The 17,654-nt window shown below is 49.3% G+C and overlaps 1 protein-coding gene and 1 non-coding gene across 5 annotated transcripts in view; one reads left to right on the top strand and one right to left on the bottom strand.

Annotated features, from left to right (window-relative positions):
* Positions 1-6,455: 6,455 nt before the first annotated feature.
* TRNAW-CCA (transfer RNA tryptophan (anticodon CCA)) lies at positions 6,456-6,527 on the bottom strand. The gene has a single exon. It is a non-coding gene; the product is annotated as a tRNA-Trp (tRNA).
* A 7,563-nt stretch (positions 6,528-14,090) lies between these two features.
* Positions 14,091-17,654, top strand: part of P4HA2 (prolyl 4-hydroxylase subunit alpha 2) — a 32,427-nt gene continuing 28,863 nt past the window's right edge. For 2 of the 4 annotated variants that reach the window (XM_052642569.1, XM_052642566.1), the window contains exons 1-2: positions 14,238-14,354; positions 14,637-14,782. The gene's annotated coding sequence lies outside the window, so the exon portion shown is untranslated. Of the gene's footprint in view, positions 14,150-14,237; positions 14,355-14,636; positions 14,783-17,654 lie in introns of those variants that run through there. The other 2 variants (XM_052642567.1, XM_052642568.1) reach the window with 2 other exon arrangements.

Below are 17,654 nucleotides of genomic sequence, written 5' to 3' on the forward strand. Positions count from 1 at the left end.
AAAAAAGAAATAATGGATTAGTAAAAGAAGTAAGAAATGGAGAGAGTCAGAGGGTCATTACTGGCAGATGTTATCATAGTTGTGTCTTCATAAAATCCAGGAGAATCAATTGAAAAACTCCCATGACTAGTAGAGGGATCTAGTCAGATGGAGCAGAATAAGGTATATTCGTATATGTGTTCAGATTTTTAATACCTTTTTAAACTATTAAGTCACAACTACTGATATTTACCGCTGGTGATAATGTTTTGAAACATTTACATTTCTAGGTTACGTGTTTTGTCAAGGTTTTAATTTTATGTAAATAAATCTGTATTGTATTTTAACTAGGAAGATGAAGGTAATAAAATGAAAAATAAAGAAAAGAAGAAAAGGATACACTTTCCTTTTTATATAAAAACCTTACGCTAATATACTTCCACTTACCCTTCCCTTCCTTTCTATTGTGTTGTTGTACATTTGCTTCTACAAACATGATAAACTCCATAATGAAGAGTTGTTATTTTTGCTTTAAATACTCAGTTATCTCTTTAATTGTTTAGGAAACAAGAAAATGTATTTTATATTTACTTATTACAGATCTTTGTTCTTTTGTTTAGAGCCAAGGTTCCATCAGGTATCATTTCTCCTCAGCATTAAGAACTTCCTTGAACATGTCTGGTAATGCAGTTTCACTGGTGATAAAGTCTCTCAGCTTTTTCAAAAATTCAGAATAGTTTTATTTCTCATTTCTTTTATAGAGATAGTTTTTCTGGATATAGAATTCTTGGTTGATTTTTAATAGCATGTTTAATATGCTATATATTTTTTATGTTTCCATGTTTTCTGGCTTACATTACTTCTGATGATGGATAAGTGTTCCTCTTAATGTAACGTGTTTGTGCCTTTCATTGTTTTTAAGATGTTTTCTTTGGTTTTAAGATATTTGATTATGATGTGCCTGGATGTGGTTTCCTTTGTATTTATCCTGGTTGAGGTTTTATAATCCTAAGCTTTTGGGGATGATGAGTTAATAATTTTTAAAATAAAATTTAGAATTTTAGTCACTATTTTATTTAAAGTTTCACCATAATCTCTTTCCTTTCCTTCCAGGACTCTAATTTTATGTATACTAGTGTGCCTGATATTGTTTCCAGGTCATTTCCCTGAAGCTCTATTCACTTTTTTTTCCAGTCCATTTTCTTTCTGTGTTTCCATTTAAATGATTTTTATTGACTCGATTTCAAGTTTACTGAACTTTTCTTCTGCAGAGCCCAGTCTACTCTTACGACTACCTGGTAAAACTTTCATTTTATATATTATGTTTTTCAGTTCTAGAATTTCCATTGAGTTCTTTTTTACAGTTTCCATTTCTCTGCTGAGATGGCATATCTTTCCATTTATTATGTCCATCTTATCACTGAAAAATTCTTGAACATATTTATAATAGGTGTTTCAAAGTCCTTATCTGCTATTTCCAGTATCTGTGTTATCTCTGAATCTGTTCCTATTCTCCTGGCTATATATCATATTTTCCTGCATCTTCATATGTCTGGTGATATTTGACTGTATGTTGGGAACTGTGGACAGTACATTTTTGAGTCTGGATTATGCTCTTCTTTATGGAGTGTTGAGTTTGTTTCATTGGGCAGTAAATCTACTAGAGGCTTAATTTGATCTTACTGAGGCTTTGTTAGGGCAGGTGTAAAGTAATGCATTCTGTGTGGCTCAGTTCAGTTCAGTTGCTCAGTTGTGTCCAACTCTTTGTGACCTCATGGACTGCAGCACGCCAGGCTTCTCTGTCCATCACCAAGTCCTGGAGCTTACTCAAACTCCTATCCATGGAGTCAGTGATGCCATACAACCAGCTCATCCTCTGTCGTCCCCTTCTCCTCCCACCTTCAATCTTTCCCAGCCTCAGGGTCTTAACAGATGAGTCAGTTCTTCGCATCAGGTGGCCAAAGTATTGGAGTTTCAGCTTCAGCATCAGTCCTTCCAATGAGTATTCAGGACTGATTTCCTTCAGGACAGACTGGTTGGATCTCCTTGCAGTCCAAGGGATTCTCAAGGGTCTTCTCCAACACCACAGTTCTATATGGCTAGAGTGGCCCTATTCCTAAGGTATGGACTTTCTAAGATTTTAATTAAATGTTCAGGGTTTTCAGCAAGGTCTTTCCACTCTGGCCAGATCAGGTCTCAGCCCTGTGTGAACTTTGGAACCTCTGTTTAGTTCACAGACTCAGAGTTTTTTTATCCATCAGGCTTCAAAGAGTCTTTCTCTGCAACTATGCAAATTAGACAAAGCCTCAAGAGTGTGTCTGGGCAGATTTCTAGAGCTCCTTCTCCATGCAGCTCCCTCCTTACTCTTTAATACCCTGCCCCACAAGTTCAGCCACCTCACTATCCTCTATCTCTGATCTCTATTTCCTTTACTTATCTACTTTGCTCTGTTTGGGCTCCACTTCCTTCTGCCTTAGTTTGGAAAATGCCCTAGGCAAAGAACTTTAGTGAATGTGGAATTCACCTCTTGTGTTTCCTTTCTCTCAAGGATGAAGGTTGTTTGATGTCCAATGCCTGTAATCAGTTACTGTAAATATTTTATCTAGCTTTGTATTTGTTTACAGTGGAGAAGTTAGTTTATTACCAGTTACTCACCCATGGTTGGAATCTAATAAAATTTTAAAAGAAGAAAGGAAAATAGGGAGGCTTAATTCAGAATGTGGATGTGATGCCACAGGTGTCTGAGACTCTAAGCTGGAGCTGAAAACAGCTGGGCCAGTGGGGCCCATCCCTTTCCAGTATTTTCTAATCTGGTGTCAGAACTGAACCGAATAAAACTTCCAGTTCTGGCCATGGTGGCAGGTAGTATCAGAATAATACTCCTGCCAAAAACAGTTAAGAAACTTGGACGAAATATAAAGGACAACTCTTTGAGAACATTGGAGAACAACTAATGCAGGTAAGAATGGAAGGATTATGATCCTTGAGAAAAGGGAATAATGTGTAGTGAGTTTCACATTTACCCTGGCTTTTCCCCTGAGGATTTCCCACATTGTTGTGTGGAACAACTGGAACTTTCATACGCTGTTGCTGGGAGAGTAATTTTGTACAACCATCTAGAAAAATGGTTGGAAGTAACCACTATAGCTAAATATGTGTATATACTATGACCTAGTGATTCCACTTCTGGGTTTATATTCTACATAAGTGAATGTTTATTTCCACTAAGAAATAAGAATGTACATGTGCAAATATATACAAAGCTGCTGCTGCTGCTAAGTTGCTTCAGTCGTGTCCGACTCTGTGCGACCCCATAGACGGCAGCCTACCAGGCTCCTCCGTCCCTGGGATTCTCCAGGCAAGAACACTGGAGTGGGTTGCCATGTCCTTCTCCAATGCATGAAAGTGAAGAGTGAAAGTGAAGTCGCTCAGTCGTGTCTGACTCTTAGCGACCCCATGGACTGCAGCCTATCAGGCTCCTCCACCCATGGGATTTTCCAGGCAAGAATACTGGAGTGGGGTGCCATTGCCTTCTCCATATACAAAGCAGTTTTATTTAAAATAACTAAAAACTGGAAACAGTCCAAATGTTTGCCCACAATAGAATGGATAAATTATGATATATTCAAATAATGGAATGCCATACAGCAATGAAATAGAATGATGTACTACCAAAAACAGCAAGATGGGGCAATACCACAACCATAATGTTGAATTTAAGAAGCAGACATGAAAGTATATAGCATATAAGTTCACTTTTATAAAATTCAAAATCTGAAAAACATAATCAAAGAAGAAAGAATAGTAGTCAACTTTGGGAAGGTTTATTGACTATCACTGGGTTACAAGGGAGCCTTTTGACATTATAGAAATAGTCTATATCTTGGTCTAAGTGATGGTAATATGAATTTACATGTATTTGAAACACATTGGGCTATATATTAAGACAAGCAGTTTTCCTTTTGTTGATTGTGTGTGTGTATGTGTGTGTGTGTGCACTCAGTTGTGTCTGATTCAGGCAAGAATCCTGGAGTGGGTTGCCATTTCCCTACTCCAGGGGATCTTCCCAATCTAGGGATCGAACCCACATCTCTTATGTAGTGCCACCTGATTATATCTTAATACGTTTTTAAACAAAAGTTTAAAGTGGCCCTGGCTGCACATGCCATTCCACGCCTGCTGGCAGGAGTCTGTGAAGTTCAAGCAGCTTTCCAGTGGGCAGAGGGAGGCCCTGCCTGGCCAGCACAGGCTTCCATGTGAATTAGTCATTCCCCTCCCCCAGCCTTTTTATTTTTTTAATTTTGGCCACACAGCATGGCTTGTGGGATCTTAGTTCCCCACCAGGGACTGAACGTGGCCCCTCAGCAGTGAGAGTACAGAGTCCTAACCACTGGTTCGGTTCAGTTCAGTTCAGTCGCTCAGTCGTGTCCGACTCTTTGCAACCCCATGAAGCGCAGCACGCCAGGCCTCCCTGTCCATCACCAACTGCCAGAGTCTACCCAAACTGGCAGGGAATTCCCCCACCCCAGCCTTTGCACCTTCTGTCTCCCAGACCTCCATTATTCCCTGGCTGACTTTTCAGAGGCCCAAACCCCACTCCCTCAACTGACCACTAGGAGATGAGATACCCTTCTGCAGGTTCCCTCAGCCCCTGTGACTCATCATCAGTTTCCTTGTCTGTGTCGTTGCCCCCTCCCCTGCCAAAAAAGAACCCCATTAGCTCTGTCAAAGGCTTTTGTCAGACTCACCTCAGCTCTGTGTGTGTCCCTGGGCACCTAGGACTGGGCACAGACAATGTGTCAGCAATTATTTATTGACTGACTGACTGAAAGTGAGGGTGTAGAAGGCTTCTGAGGCCTTGGGCTGAGTGATCCTATTGTGAAAGAAAGCAGATGGGTCTGGCTGCCCCTCAGTATAGCCAGGGCAGTCCCGAAATTAGGTAGGTCACTGAGCTGGACCCCCAAGTGTAGGCTGCAGGCAACTTTCCCAGAGTCCATGTCTTCCTCCTGGCTTGGTGCTCCCCATAGATTGAATCCAACCAGAAGTCAGGGCAGGAGCACCTGCTGTGTCATCATGTAGGTTGGCAGTCAGGAGCACAAAGCAGGAGGGGAGAGAGAGAGACAAGGGTCTGAAGGAGCAGCAGAAGTGTCCTCCGCAGATGATGTCTGTGAAGTGTTAGCTTCCACTCCCTGGACCGGCGAGAGCACGCCATCCCTTAGCTGCCCTATCAGAGAAGCACATGGAGCATCAGGGGAACCCAAAAGAGGACTGCCTATCCCTTCTCCTGTGGCCCCTCTCTTCAAGGAATCATCTCAACAGGAGCCATGATATTCCAGGCATGCTCAGAGTCCTATCAGCCTCCTCCCCATCTCCTTACCTAACTTCACTGAGCTACTGGCCCTTGGGTTTTCTTTAGGCCTACTGGATCCTATGGCCTGAGGCTCTCCCCAGGCTGCAAGTCAACTTAACTGGCTGTGAAGGGCCTTGGTCACCCATGGTACCCTCTCTGCCTTTCCCACTACCAGAGGTCCCAGCATTGGAGGTATTCCATATGGCCTGGAAAACATCTCTGTCTGCCCATGTTTATGGTTGCTCCTGTTTATGCAGTTCTAGGCAAGGGTTCCCGTTAAACCTTGGCAGGTTGTAGGAATAGAGCCCGATCAAGAACTGAGGGGCTTTTTGAGCAAAACTGGGACTGCTCCTTTAACTGGGTGGCCCATGGTGGGTTCCATGCACCCTCTGCTGGCCATCCTCATTTTTGCAGCTGGAGCTACTGGGGCAAGACCACAGCAGCAGAATTTTTCCAAAGAGATTTGAGGCCCCATTGCATGTCAGCCCAGGGACACAGATAACTGCTGTTGTTCTGGGATGAAGTAAAGAAAAAACATTTCAGGTCTTGATGAAGGTAATGGGTCAGCCTTGCCTAGACGTATTTGGTGACTGTTGGGATGAGAGAATAATGCTTGCTCCCTGACTATTGACACATGACAGTGTCTGATGGCCAGACAGCGCACGATAGCCATGTCTCTACCTTCACTCTTCAGCCAGGGAGATACCCTGTCCAACCTATCCCTGCTCCCCTTGGAGGTGTGATTCCTGCGGGTGATAGAAGCAGACATCTTTCTGATTCCAAGCGTCAACTGACTAGTTCAGGGTTAGTGATAAAATAAGATTCTGGTTCAGTGTTAACATTAAGTTGTGAGACAGAGTCAAGGTTAAGGGCACAGCCAAGGTACAGAGCACAGAATCTCTTCCTTCTCATGTGAGAAGCCAAGTCCCACAAGCTTGTGCATGCGTGCACACCTCTATGCATGCGCCTGCGTGTCCAGTGGGTAAGGAGTATAGTATAGTGAAGTCATTCAGTCGTGTCCGACTCTTTGCGACCCCATGGACTGTAGCCTACCAGGCTTCTCCGTCCATAGGATTCTCCAGGCAAGAATACTGGAGTGGGTTACCATTTCCTTCTCCAGGGGATCTTCCCTACCCAGGGATCGAACCCGGGTCTCCCGCATTGGAAGCAGACGCTTTAACCTCTGAGCCACCAGGGAAGCTCTGGTGGGTAAGGATCCTCCCACCAAAGGCTGTGGCCAGGTCAGTCAAGCTTCTCACAGGTTCATGTGAATGATGGACATGGGGAAAAATGTAGAAAACTACAAAAATAAAATTGTGAATATGAAATGCTAGTAACTATAATGTTATGTCATGGAAACTAGTTAACTGCAACTCAGCCATGTTTTTACTGGGTAAGTACAAAATGTACATGTATGAGATGTGAGTGTACTGGAGTAAGTTTGATGTGGTGTGGTGTAGTGAGGGCCTCCAGAGGAATGAATGCCTTGGCCTCCCTGTGGTGGGTCAGTCTGGCGCAGAGTTCCTTGGACAGAGGACGGGGCTCACCAGCAAGATCAGATGACTGCGTCTCCTCAAGGGGCTGGGGGAGAGTCAGGGCCACAACCACAGCTGATACAGGCCAGGCGGCTGAGGACTGGAGAGAGCCCACAGGAGGGGTTGGACTCCTGAAGGCCTCATCCACAAGGGTGACTCAGGATCCTGTGATTGTGTGGAAGCAGACATACCGAATCATACAACTGTTTTGTACAAATCAGCAAAGAATACCCCATTTGCAATTCATTTTATTTCTATCTACTGGTACCTTGTCATAAATAATCATATCTACAGTGTCTGTGATGGGAATGGAGCCCCAGGCTTGTGCAGTACAGAATTTGCACAACGTGACTGGGCTAGGGTCACTCGTGGATGGATATCCATCTCATTCCGGACAGGGTATGAGGTGCCTTAGAAACGTGCATCACTAGAGCAGAAGTGCATTCACTTAAAAATAGGAGGGTGGCGGGGAAATGAAGCACAGGGTGAGGAAGGGTGATGTTACTTAGTGCCAAGACCATGATTAACTGGGTGGTTTGTGGAAGGAGCCTCATGATGGAGGAAACCAGACGCTGTGATTAAGGATTCCATGTCAGTCTGAAACTCTCAAGGGTGCTGGTGTGATCTCTAGGGGTAAACAACCCTCTCCCTGTTCTTGTGTTTTCTGAGGGCTGCCACTGATTTCCTTTAGCAAGACCTGCTTTGGGGTGGCAGGGTCAAGGGAGCCAAGGATGAAAAGACCTCGTTCTGGGTGTGAATTAGGGCTTCAGCCTGAAGAAGGAGTGCAGAATGGGGAGCAGAACTTTCAATAAATATTTGCTGAATAAATGAATGAACATAGGCTTCCTGGTCTACCTCCTTATTAATTCTTAAATCTACCAGCTTCTTTCTCTATGCATTGCCATTCCCTACTTGATATTAGCATCAGCTGTCATGTAGACCCTACACCACCCCCATCTGCAGTCACTCCCAGGCTCTGCTCCTTCTCTTCCTCCCAACAGCAGGCAGACAGGATGCTCTCCCTAGATCCCAAATGGGATCCTGCTCCTCCCTAGCTTTCACCCTGGGGTAGCTGCTCCCTGCCCTCAGCATCATATCCAAACCCATTCTGGGGGCCCACGAAGTCAAGGGTGCTCTGTCCCGAGAACACTGCAGTCTCACCTCTTGTTTCTCCTCTGCCCTCTGCTCTACTGGCTTCCTGACATTTTGACAAGGCCTGAAAAAAAAAATTAGTAAAACCACTGAATGTTCAGCCTTTTAAACAGTAGCTAAGTCAGATGTTCGATAGCTATCCCCACTCTCACCTCATCCTCACCCATCCCTAATCCCTCCCCCGGCCCAAGGCTGGGGGAGGAGAGACAGGGTGACGGTTGGGGTAGGATGGGGCTCTGTGTTGTAATAACAATAATTTTAAAAAACATATTTATAATATCAGGATTTGTAAGCACTGCACCTAGCTAACTCCTGGCCTTCTGGGTACTGGCACCAACCCAGAAGCTTCTTGCTCAAGATGGAAGTGGGACGAGTGTGGTGAGGAGGGAAGACGAAGTCTAAGCCCGTTGTCTCTACCCTGAGGGCCTGCCCTGGACCTGCTGGGTAATTATAGCTCCCAAGGCCCTGGATGCCTTTCTCCACCCTGTAATGACAGCCCAGCTTGTGCTTGCATTGCTGTCTTGAGTTGCAAGGGCCCATGGAGGAGGCAGCTAGGAGGGGACTTGTAGCCATTCCACTGGGTCTGTCTCATCTTTTGCATGCACCAAGTGGACGCTCTGGGGGGACCCACTTGGCCCTGTCCAGGGCTGGCACCGCAGGCTTCTGGGGATTCTGCCAGATTCTCTCTGTCTACCCCAGGGTCCTACACCAGGCTGTAAGACCAGACCTGCGAGGCCATATTTCTGAAGCCGTAGGGCCACCACTGGGCTTCCCGGGTGGTGCTAAAGGTAAATAACCTGTCTGCCCATGCAGGAGACATATGAGATGTGGGTCTGATCCCTGGGTCAGGAAGATCCCCTGGAGGAGGGCATGGCAATCCACTCCAGTATTCTTGCCTGGAGAATCCCATGGACGGAGGAGCCTGGTGGGCTATACAATCCATAGGGTCACAGAGTCAGACACGACTGAAGCCACTTGGCATGCATGCAAGGCTGCCACTAGGTGGCCCCACTCAAGCTGCACTTCTTGCCCTCTCGCTGGCCTTGAGTCAAGATATATCCAGTCTTTTCTTGGTCCCTAAAGGGAGGAACCTGGAGAGGAGGGTTGGACCCAAAGTCCAGCTGCGTGCTGACTGTGTTGAAGGGTACAGGTGTGTGTCAACATGCACAATACCCTCTGTGGCACTGATCTCAGGAACGCTGCTCTGGGGAATTCCATGGAGGGACCAGGCACTCATAAACCCTGGCCAGATTTCCGGCTGTTGTGGTGGTTCCCAGGCCCTGTAAGGGTCATCAGCAGTCTGGGAGACCTCCTGCTTCCCAGGTCAGGGATCATAGGTGAGTGGGGAAAGGCAGGAGCAGGGCAGGCTCAGGATGCCTTTTCAGACCCCTGCATCTTAGAGCAGAGGTCCTCAGCATTTTTGGCACCAGGGACCAGTTTTGTGGAAGACAACTTTTCCATGGATGAGGGAAGGGAATGTTTTCGGGATGATTCAAGCACATTATATTTATTGTGCACTTTATTTCTATTATTATTACATTATGATATATAGTGAAATAATTATACAACTAACCACAATGCAGAATCATAAGGCATTAGATTCTTATAAGGAAAGCACAACCTAGGTCCCTCACATGCACAGTTCTTGGTAGGGTTCGTGCTTCTGTGAGAATCTAACAGGACACAGAGGTCAGGCGGTAACGTGAGCGATGGGGAGTGGCTGTAAATACAGATGAAACTTCACTACTCACCCTTCTGCTGTGTGGATCGGTACTGGTCCTTGGCTCAGGGGATGGGGACCCCCTGGGTTTAGAGCAAAAGGCTGCATCACACTTGCCCTCTCATTCATCCAGTTACCTGTCTGTCTAGCACAAATATTTTTGTCATCTCTGGAGAGATGCCAGGTCCTTCTCTGGGGTGGGGGTGGTGGGTAGACATGTCTAGCCTGCTTTGAGGAGCCGTTGGCCAGGGTTACCACTTAGGGACAGCATGGGGGAAAGGTTTCATTTGGTGATGCCCCAAATGAAACCAGGCTGGGGTCAAAGGTGGCAGTCACCTGATCTTGAGCCCAAGAAGGGTCTCTAAGACTGGGACTAGGTGGGTGTCTGTTCACCTGCCAGTTTTCCCCACTAGACAGAGCCCCTTTGATCTTCATGGTCCCTGAACCCCTAGCCAGGGCCTCAGCTGGTGCCCATCAAATGTTTGTGGAGTGAATGCACAAATGAATAGGATACAGCCATTACCAGAAGGGAGGTGTGGCATTATTTACACAGCAGGTTTGGGAGGAAGGGGGTGTGACATGGCTGCTCAAAATGACTCTTGATTTATTAAGTGACCCAAAATGGGTGTACTTAGTGAAGCCTGTGGAGGCCACATTAGTGGGGCATGTCCATTGATTCATCCCTGTATTTTTCTTTCCTACTCTCTGTCTAGGTTCTGGGTTCTAGGCTCTGTGCTGGACCTGGAGACACAGTGATAAACAGCCCAGAAGCGGCCTCCCTCCCTAGGAAGGCAAAGTGGTGAAGGAAGCGGACATGACAGTCAGATCATCCTGATTACCCAGGTGAGTCGTAAGTCCAACAGTAAGTATCCTTCTATGAGACAGGAGAGGAGTAGAAGCAGACACTTAGGAATGAGTGGGGCCCAGGATGCTGAGGCTCTGCGGGGGCCTCAGTCAGCCTTTTGGCTACAGTTTTATGACAAGGCTTTAAGGAGACATCCATCCCTTCATGTAGTCATGAAATATTTATTGAGTCCTAGTTTTGTGTTAGCTGCTGAGGATGTGATGATTGACAACACACATTGTTTATGTACTCCTGGAGACCCCAGGCCAGTGGGTGTGTGTGTGTGTGTGTGTGTGTGTGTAGTGGGGGCAGAGCAGGGGGAACAGACATTAAACTAAACAATCATTCAACTATAGCAACTGCTGCAAGTGTTACAAAGCATGTAGGGCATGAAAGGCTGTTATAGGAGGTTTTGACCTGGTCAGGGAAGCGAGGAAATTCCTTCTGGGAGGATCTGAAGGATTTAATTGGGGAGGAGGGACATTTTGCTAGAGAGAAAGAAAAGACTGTGCAAAGGCCTGGGAGTGGAATGGGGAGGGGAAATGGCCAGTTAGAGGGCCTGGAGGGGAAGGTCAGTGCGGCTGGAGAAGTGAGCAGGGGCCAAACCATTTGCGGCCTTATGGGTCACTTTGAGGATTTTTTTCCTGAGAACAATGCAGTTTACTAAGCTGAAAGTGATGGGTTCAGAGCTGCATTCTGAGGAGGTCACTGTGGAAGAGAGACGGGAGGAAGCAAATGGAGGGGGTGGTCAGCTGGGAAACTGCTGCTGTCATTCAAGGGCGAGAGGATGGAGACCCTGGCTGCAGTCCTCATTTTGCCCCAAATAAAACCTAATTCGCAACTCTCATGTTTTGCTTTTTTTTTTTTTAAGTACATATCTCTTTGATATTTAGACGCCTGTGCCAAGTTATTAAAGGATGGCATCCCGTGGTCATATATTAAAAAAAGGAAAGAGGATGGAGAAAAATGAGTGGATTAGAGAGAGATTTAGGTGGTAGAATTGAACAGATGTGGGATATGGAAGGACACAGCCTGGGCCAGGGAAGAGGGAAGTGCTGAGGGTGATTCCCAGGCTTCCAGTGAGGTAACTGGGGGTGGGGGTGGGGTGGGCTCCCCAGTGAGGCAGGCAGTACCAGAGGCGTGGAGCAGGAGGAGGGGAGAGAGCATGAACTCCACGCTGGGCATGCTTTGACTGAGGAACCTGTGGACACGTGGCAGAGATGTATACTGTGCAGCCAGTCTGGAGTTCAGGAGTCAGGGGCAAGGGTAGAGAGACAAATGTGCCTCATCTGTGTATAGGAAGAAGTTCTAGAAAGAGAATAGGAAAGTAGAGTGCCTAGGCCTGAACTCTAGGGAACCCCCAACCTTTATTGACTAATGCAGAGGGAGGGGGACGAGGTGGGGGCGAAAATGGGCAGACGTGGCCAGAGAGGATGGTGTGGAACAAGAGCGTTTCCGGGAGGCAGTGACCAAAGGCTGCTGGGGTGTCAGGTGGTGCTGGGGGCTTTGTCAAATGAGGAGAGTGGGCTGTTGAATTTAGACTTGGAGGTTATGGAGAGTTTGTTTGGTCTTGCGAGGGGGACAGAAGGCCCACTGCAAGGTTCTGAGGTTTGGGAGAAGAGTGAGGATAGATTGCTTTTTCAGAGAATTTTGCTGTGGTCGAGAAGGAGAGAGATACTGCAGTAGCTGGTGGGGTCTAATGCGGTTTTGTTTCTATAGTGAAAGTCGCTCAGTTGTATCTGACTCTTTGCGACCCCATGGACTATACAGTTCATGGAATTCTCTAGGCAAGAAGACTGGAGTGGGTAGCCTTTCCTTCTCCAGGGGATCTTCCCAACCCAAGTATCTAACCCCGGTCTTCCACATTGCAGGCAGATTCTTTACCAGATAAGCCACAAGGGAAGCTCTTTACTGTTTCCACAGTAGAGGCCTGAATATTTTTAAAAATATTTATTTATTTATTTGGCTACACTGGGTCTTAGTTCCAGCACACAGGATCTAGTTCCCTGACCAGGGATTGAACCTGGGCCCCCTGCACTGGGAGCATGGAGTCTTAGCCACTGGACCACTAAGGAGGTCCCAAGGCCTGTCAATATTTATAGGTCAAGGGGTGGAGCCATTTGAGAGGAGATTGAACATTCAAGATAGAGAGGGGATAATCCATCCAGCAAGCTCCTGAGAAGGGGGAGAGGATGGATGGGAGGATCTGGGCAAACAGAGGGAGGCTCCCCGTGGAATAACAGGGTCTAGGAGAGGCAGGAAAGTCTCTCTGGTTTTAGCTGAGCTCTGGGGAGATCAGCTGGTGGCTGAGGAAGGCCAGAACAGTGGTTCACTCCGTGTTTTACATGTGCTGTGTGTATTTCTGTGTGTGCTCAGGCCTTCCCCAGGTCTGGGCTGCCAGCCTGGACAGTGTGCTACAGGGAATATCCCCACACTGGTCTGGGCGGAGGCTGGGCACCTCCCACTCCGGGCTAGCTCCCTGATGAGATTCTCAGACAGTATTTCCCCTCATTCATGAGCAGAAAGGTTCACAGAACAGGCGTGGGAACCTGCTCTGTGGCCAGGGCCTCGGCTAGCTCAGGCCGAGATTTGCAGCATCCCTGCCTTCACTCCCTCCCACGCTGGATTGGCTGAAAGTGGCGTCCACTATTTTTGGCCCGTATTGCATATAAGGGCTTGGAAAAACAAAGGTTGACTCCAATGTGCCCCCCCACCCACCCCCACCCCCGCCCCCGCCCCCGCCCACCTCCCCACGCTTTGACCAGCCTTTGATGGTCTCCCCTTCTCATCAACCTATTCAGCCACACATTTCATCACCAGGAGTGCCGGATCCAGGAGCTGGGGACAGCCTGAATCCCTTTGGGAACCTGGTTCTGGAGGTGGATCCCAGATCTTTTTCAGGTCCTTCTCCACTGTCCCCTTCCCTGATAACCCCTGATAATCCAGCTCCAGGGCCGGGTGACCCCACCCCCCGTCACCTGATGGCGATGATGATGGGGAGGCGAGGGTAGGAGCGGTATACCCAGCAGGACCACCGAGGAATCGGGCCTGAGCTGGGGCCAGGGGAGTCGGCCAGCATCCAGGGATGCTCCCCCCACCGCACTAATCTCGGGTGGTGCGCGCCTCTCTAGCCGCCCAGGGGGCGGGGGAGGAGGGCGGGCAGAGTCCCGCAAGGGAGCGCCGAGGGGAGGCGGGCGCCGCGTACGTGCGGCGAGCGGCCGGCCGCATGAAGGGCGCGGGCGGCCGGCCCCCGCCGGGTCCCGGGCCCGCGCCCCCGCGGCCGGGCGGCCCGGGTCTTCCCGGGGGTCGCCGGCGGTGGCGCCCCCTGGCTGAGGCTGTCGGGGCGCGGAACCGGGGGCCTGGGACGCGCGGGGGGTGCCGGTGGGAGCGGGGCTGGGGGCGGCCGGGAGGTAGGGAACCCGGAGGGAGAGGGAGGTGGGGACGTGGCGGCGGCTCAAGCGGGCGGAGCCCGGCTGCGGCGGGAGGCGGAGCCGCCCAGGAGGAGGTGCCGAGCGGGCCCGGCGCCGCCGCGGGAGGTTCTGGAAACGCCGGGAGCGGCGCGTGTCCGGGTGAGCGTCCCGCCTGCCTGGCAGCCTCGGGGCTCTGGTACCGGCCGGGGTCACCGGGCCGAACCTTCTGCCCGCGCGGGGCCGGCAGCTGGGGGCCGGGGGTCGCGCTGTCCGGGCCGCAGCCCCGCGCCCTCCGCCCTGTTTCTGCACCCGCGTGGGTTCCTGTCCCGCCGCCGAGTCCCCTCCCCGAGCTAAGGGCGGTGAGGTCAGCGGCGCCTTTCCTGCCGGTCCCCTCGGGGCGGCCGGACCGGGTGGGGAGCGTGGCCGCCCCGAGGGTCAGGCTCCCGGGAAGGGGCGGCCCGGCCCCAGGGCACCCGGAGCTTGGAGGAGGCAGGGGCGCCGGGCGGGCCTCTAGGGGCCGCTTGGTGTTAGGTCCACCCTCCTCCATCCAGAGGCTTGGGAGTCTGTAGCCTTGACCCTGTTTGGTTCCCGTTAAGACAGGCTATTGGATGATAAAAGTTTCTTTTTTTCTTCTTCTTCTCTCCAGTTTTGCCTCAGCAGCCGCGGAGACTTGTAACTAGTTAACTAATTCAAGAAACGAACCCTTCAGTGTTATCAGAAACTGCAAGGAGTTGCTGGCCTAGTGGGGCACGCGGACTGGAGACCAGGAAAGGCCAGGCCCCGGTCAGTGTGGTGAGTGCTGTGCTCAGAGGGAGCACTGGACTGTGGGTACTTGGTAGAGGACAGGATGCTTCAGGCCAGAGGACTTCCTGGAGGAGGTGACCCATGAGCTGGAGTGGTCAGATGAAGGTTGAATAAAGGGTAACCCAGACAGAGGAATAGCCTGTGTGAATGGAAGCTGACCTGGGCACTCTAGAGGAAGCAAGGAAATGGGGGAAGGGACGCTTTAGTGGATAGCTGCCTAGAGACCCTGTCCAGAGAGCTCAAGTGAGAAGACAGTGCCTGGTATTGTGTCCTTTATGTGGAGGGTGCTCAGTGAATCCTTGCAGCATGAATGTGGATGCGGGAAGTTTCCTTTTCCAGGGCAGAGGCCCCTGGTCTCTGTTTCCTAATTGACACCTTTCAGATGGAGAAGAATATCAAAGTCCCTCCCAAGGCTGAGGCTGGTGTCTTCTGCTGTAGAGTGATACCTGAGGCTTGTGCTGCTTGATGTAAACCATCTGAAGCTCAACAACCTCAGCCCTTCTGGAGGAGGTCCTGGCCCTGAGATCAAGAGTTGGGGAACATTGCTTTGCAGCTTAGGGCATTCTCAGATGTTCCTGATTTTGCAGAGATCCACTGTCCCCCTAAGAATTTAGAGGACGGTTTTGCAAGCTGCTGCCCACGTCATATCTGGGATAGCAGATTCCATGGTTTATTTATTTATTTTTTGTTCTTGTTTTTTTTCCATGATTTAATTCTCTGTTAAATGAACTGTGGTTTCCTTTGGCTTGTGCTCAGAGAGTCTCTGAAGCTTCCAGGGTGCAGTTTCTCACTTTGTTCTGGGCTTCCAGGTCCAGCCTCTCTGTTCACTTCTCCCTACTCATAGGATATTTGGGCTTTGAATCCTTTTATTCTTGAGCCTCATTTGTAGACGGCCAACTCTGTCCACTGTGTGTCCCGGCCAAGGAAGCCACGTTGCAAAGATGGGGTGAGTTGGCTGGGGGCCTCATCCCAGAGATGCTGTCATACTCGGCCACCCTAGTTCTCTGAGAGATCTGCAGGCAGACATGGTGGCAACTGAGTATTGTCTGTGGCTTATGATAGGCCCTTCTATCCTGTCTAGTGCTCTGAAATGGTGTACCCCAGAGAGTGCCTGCTTTGTCACTGTTTTAGCCTGGCCGATCTCTGTTCATTCCTGGAGTATCTCCTGTGTACTGGGCTTTTGCTTAAAGTGTGCCTGGGGCTGGAATGAGGGAGGAGGGAGAGGAGGCAATGATGGTGCTATAATCCTTGCCCGTGGGTAGCTCATAATCCCTCTGAGATTGCTGCTTCAGGCTGGCAGCTGGTCACATGCCAGGGAGGAGCTCAGAGTGTGAGCGCTCATGAGGAGCGACTGCATGGGTATAGCCCTGAGGAATGAGTTGGGTAGCAAATCTAGGGTCTGCTCATTTCCTGAGAGAACCTCCCTTTTTGACTCTGCCCTCCCACATCCTTGGGAGGGCCTGAGACTGGATGTTAAGACCTTGGCCAGTGTGTGGCCACGCTGGCCATGGTGTGCGTTGGGCTGTTGGGTGTGTCCCTGGCTCCTGGGATCTGTAGAAAGTTTAATTTTATGCAGATGGAGGTTGGCAGGAAATGATGTGATGCAGGCACGTGCAAGCCCAGACAGGGTGCTGGAGTGAGAGTTAAACTTCGAAAAATCTAGCAATTTTTTTGGACTTTTGAAGTGCACCAGGGTGGGACATGAGTCTGTTCTTGAGCAGAGAGGGTTGGTAGCCCCTGTGGTCGCTGGGTTTGAGCTGCGGATGTGGAATGAGGGATATCGTTTTTATTCTCAGAAGGAGCAGAGGGGGCTGAAAAGTCTGGATTAGACTTCTTGGAGATCTAGGAGAAAGCATGTGTTTAAGTGGTGTCATTTCAGGGCAGAGGGTTATAAATGTTTGGGTAGTGAATTCTCCAGCTCACTGGATGTGACTCTGATCACAGACCAGCATCTGCTCTAGACGTTTCAGGAAGTGTTTGCTAGAATATACCCTGCTCTGTACCTGGCACTCTTGAGGGCCCAGGGTGTGGCCGTGATCCTGAGACCTGGTATTTGTAGGAACTCAGAGTGTGCAGGTCAGAGACATAGAAATAGGTGAGATTCCAGAGTATAGATCCGGTCACCTGTTTTTTGCCAGAGAACTTTCCTTCCTTGGTGAGAGAGCCAGTGATTGGCCAGTTTTCAAAGTTAGCTTCCCGACGGTCAGTGTGCTGCTTTAGGCCTGACTCCACCCTCTGCTGAATCTCCTTTGACACTCCTGGGACATGGAGGTTCTCCGATTTCCGTTTCGTTTTCGTCTTCACTGTCTCATAGGCTGGACCTTCTTTCTCTCCAGGGGTCAGCGGCTTCAGGTCTGTTGCCGTTCCTCTAGTGCCCTTGGTGCTGATGACTGGTGGAAGTTGTGCCTGGTGCTAGGCTGCCCACTGACATCTGCCAGCACATTCAGTCTTCAGAACAGCCCTATGAGATGTTATCACTGTTAAATAGATGGGAAAACTGAGGCTCCAAGACTGTAACTTGGAACTGTAACTCCTTAGACTGTAACTTGTCTAAGGTTCCGAAACCTGGAAGTGATTGTGGAGCTGAGTTTTAACTCTGGGACTGTCTGACTCCAGGGTTGGTGTGCCTGCTCGACTGTATTGTCTTGTCCTGAGCTGGGCCACTTGGTCACCCGTGAGTGCTGTGATGTCTGGGCAGGACTGACTGCTCACTTGAACTGGAGGCACCATGTTTTGTCTTTCTGAGCCCATGTTGCTCTCTGCCTTCTGGTGGGATCCAGCCATGGGTATCATAAGGCTGCTTTGTGAATCATAATAAAGTCTTCGACTTGGGCAAGCCTGTTCTGGTAGGCCAAAGTGT

The sequence above is a fragment of the Budorcas taxicolor genome, chromosome 7, assembly GCF_023091745.1.
Source record: "Budorcas taxicolor isolate Tak-1 chromosome 7, Takin1.1, whole genome shotgun sequence".
NCBI classification, from domain to species: Eukaryota; Metazoa; Chordata; class Mammalia; order Artiodactyla; family Bovidae; genus Budorcas; species Budorcas taxicolor.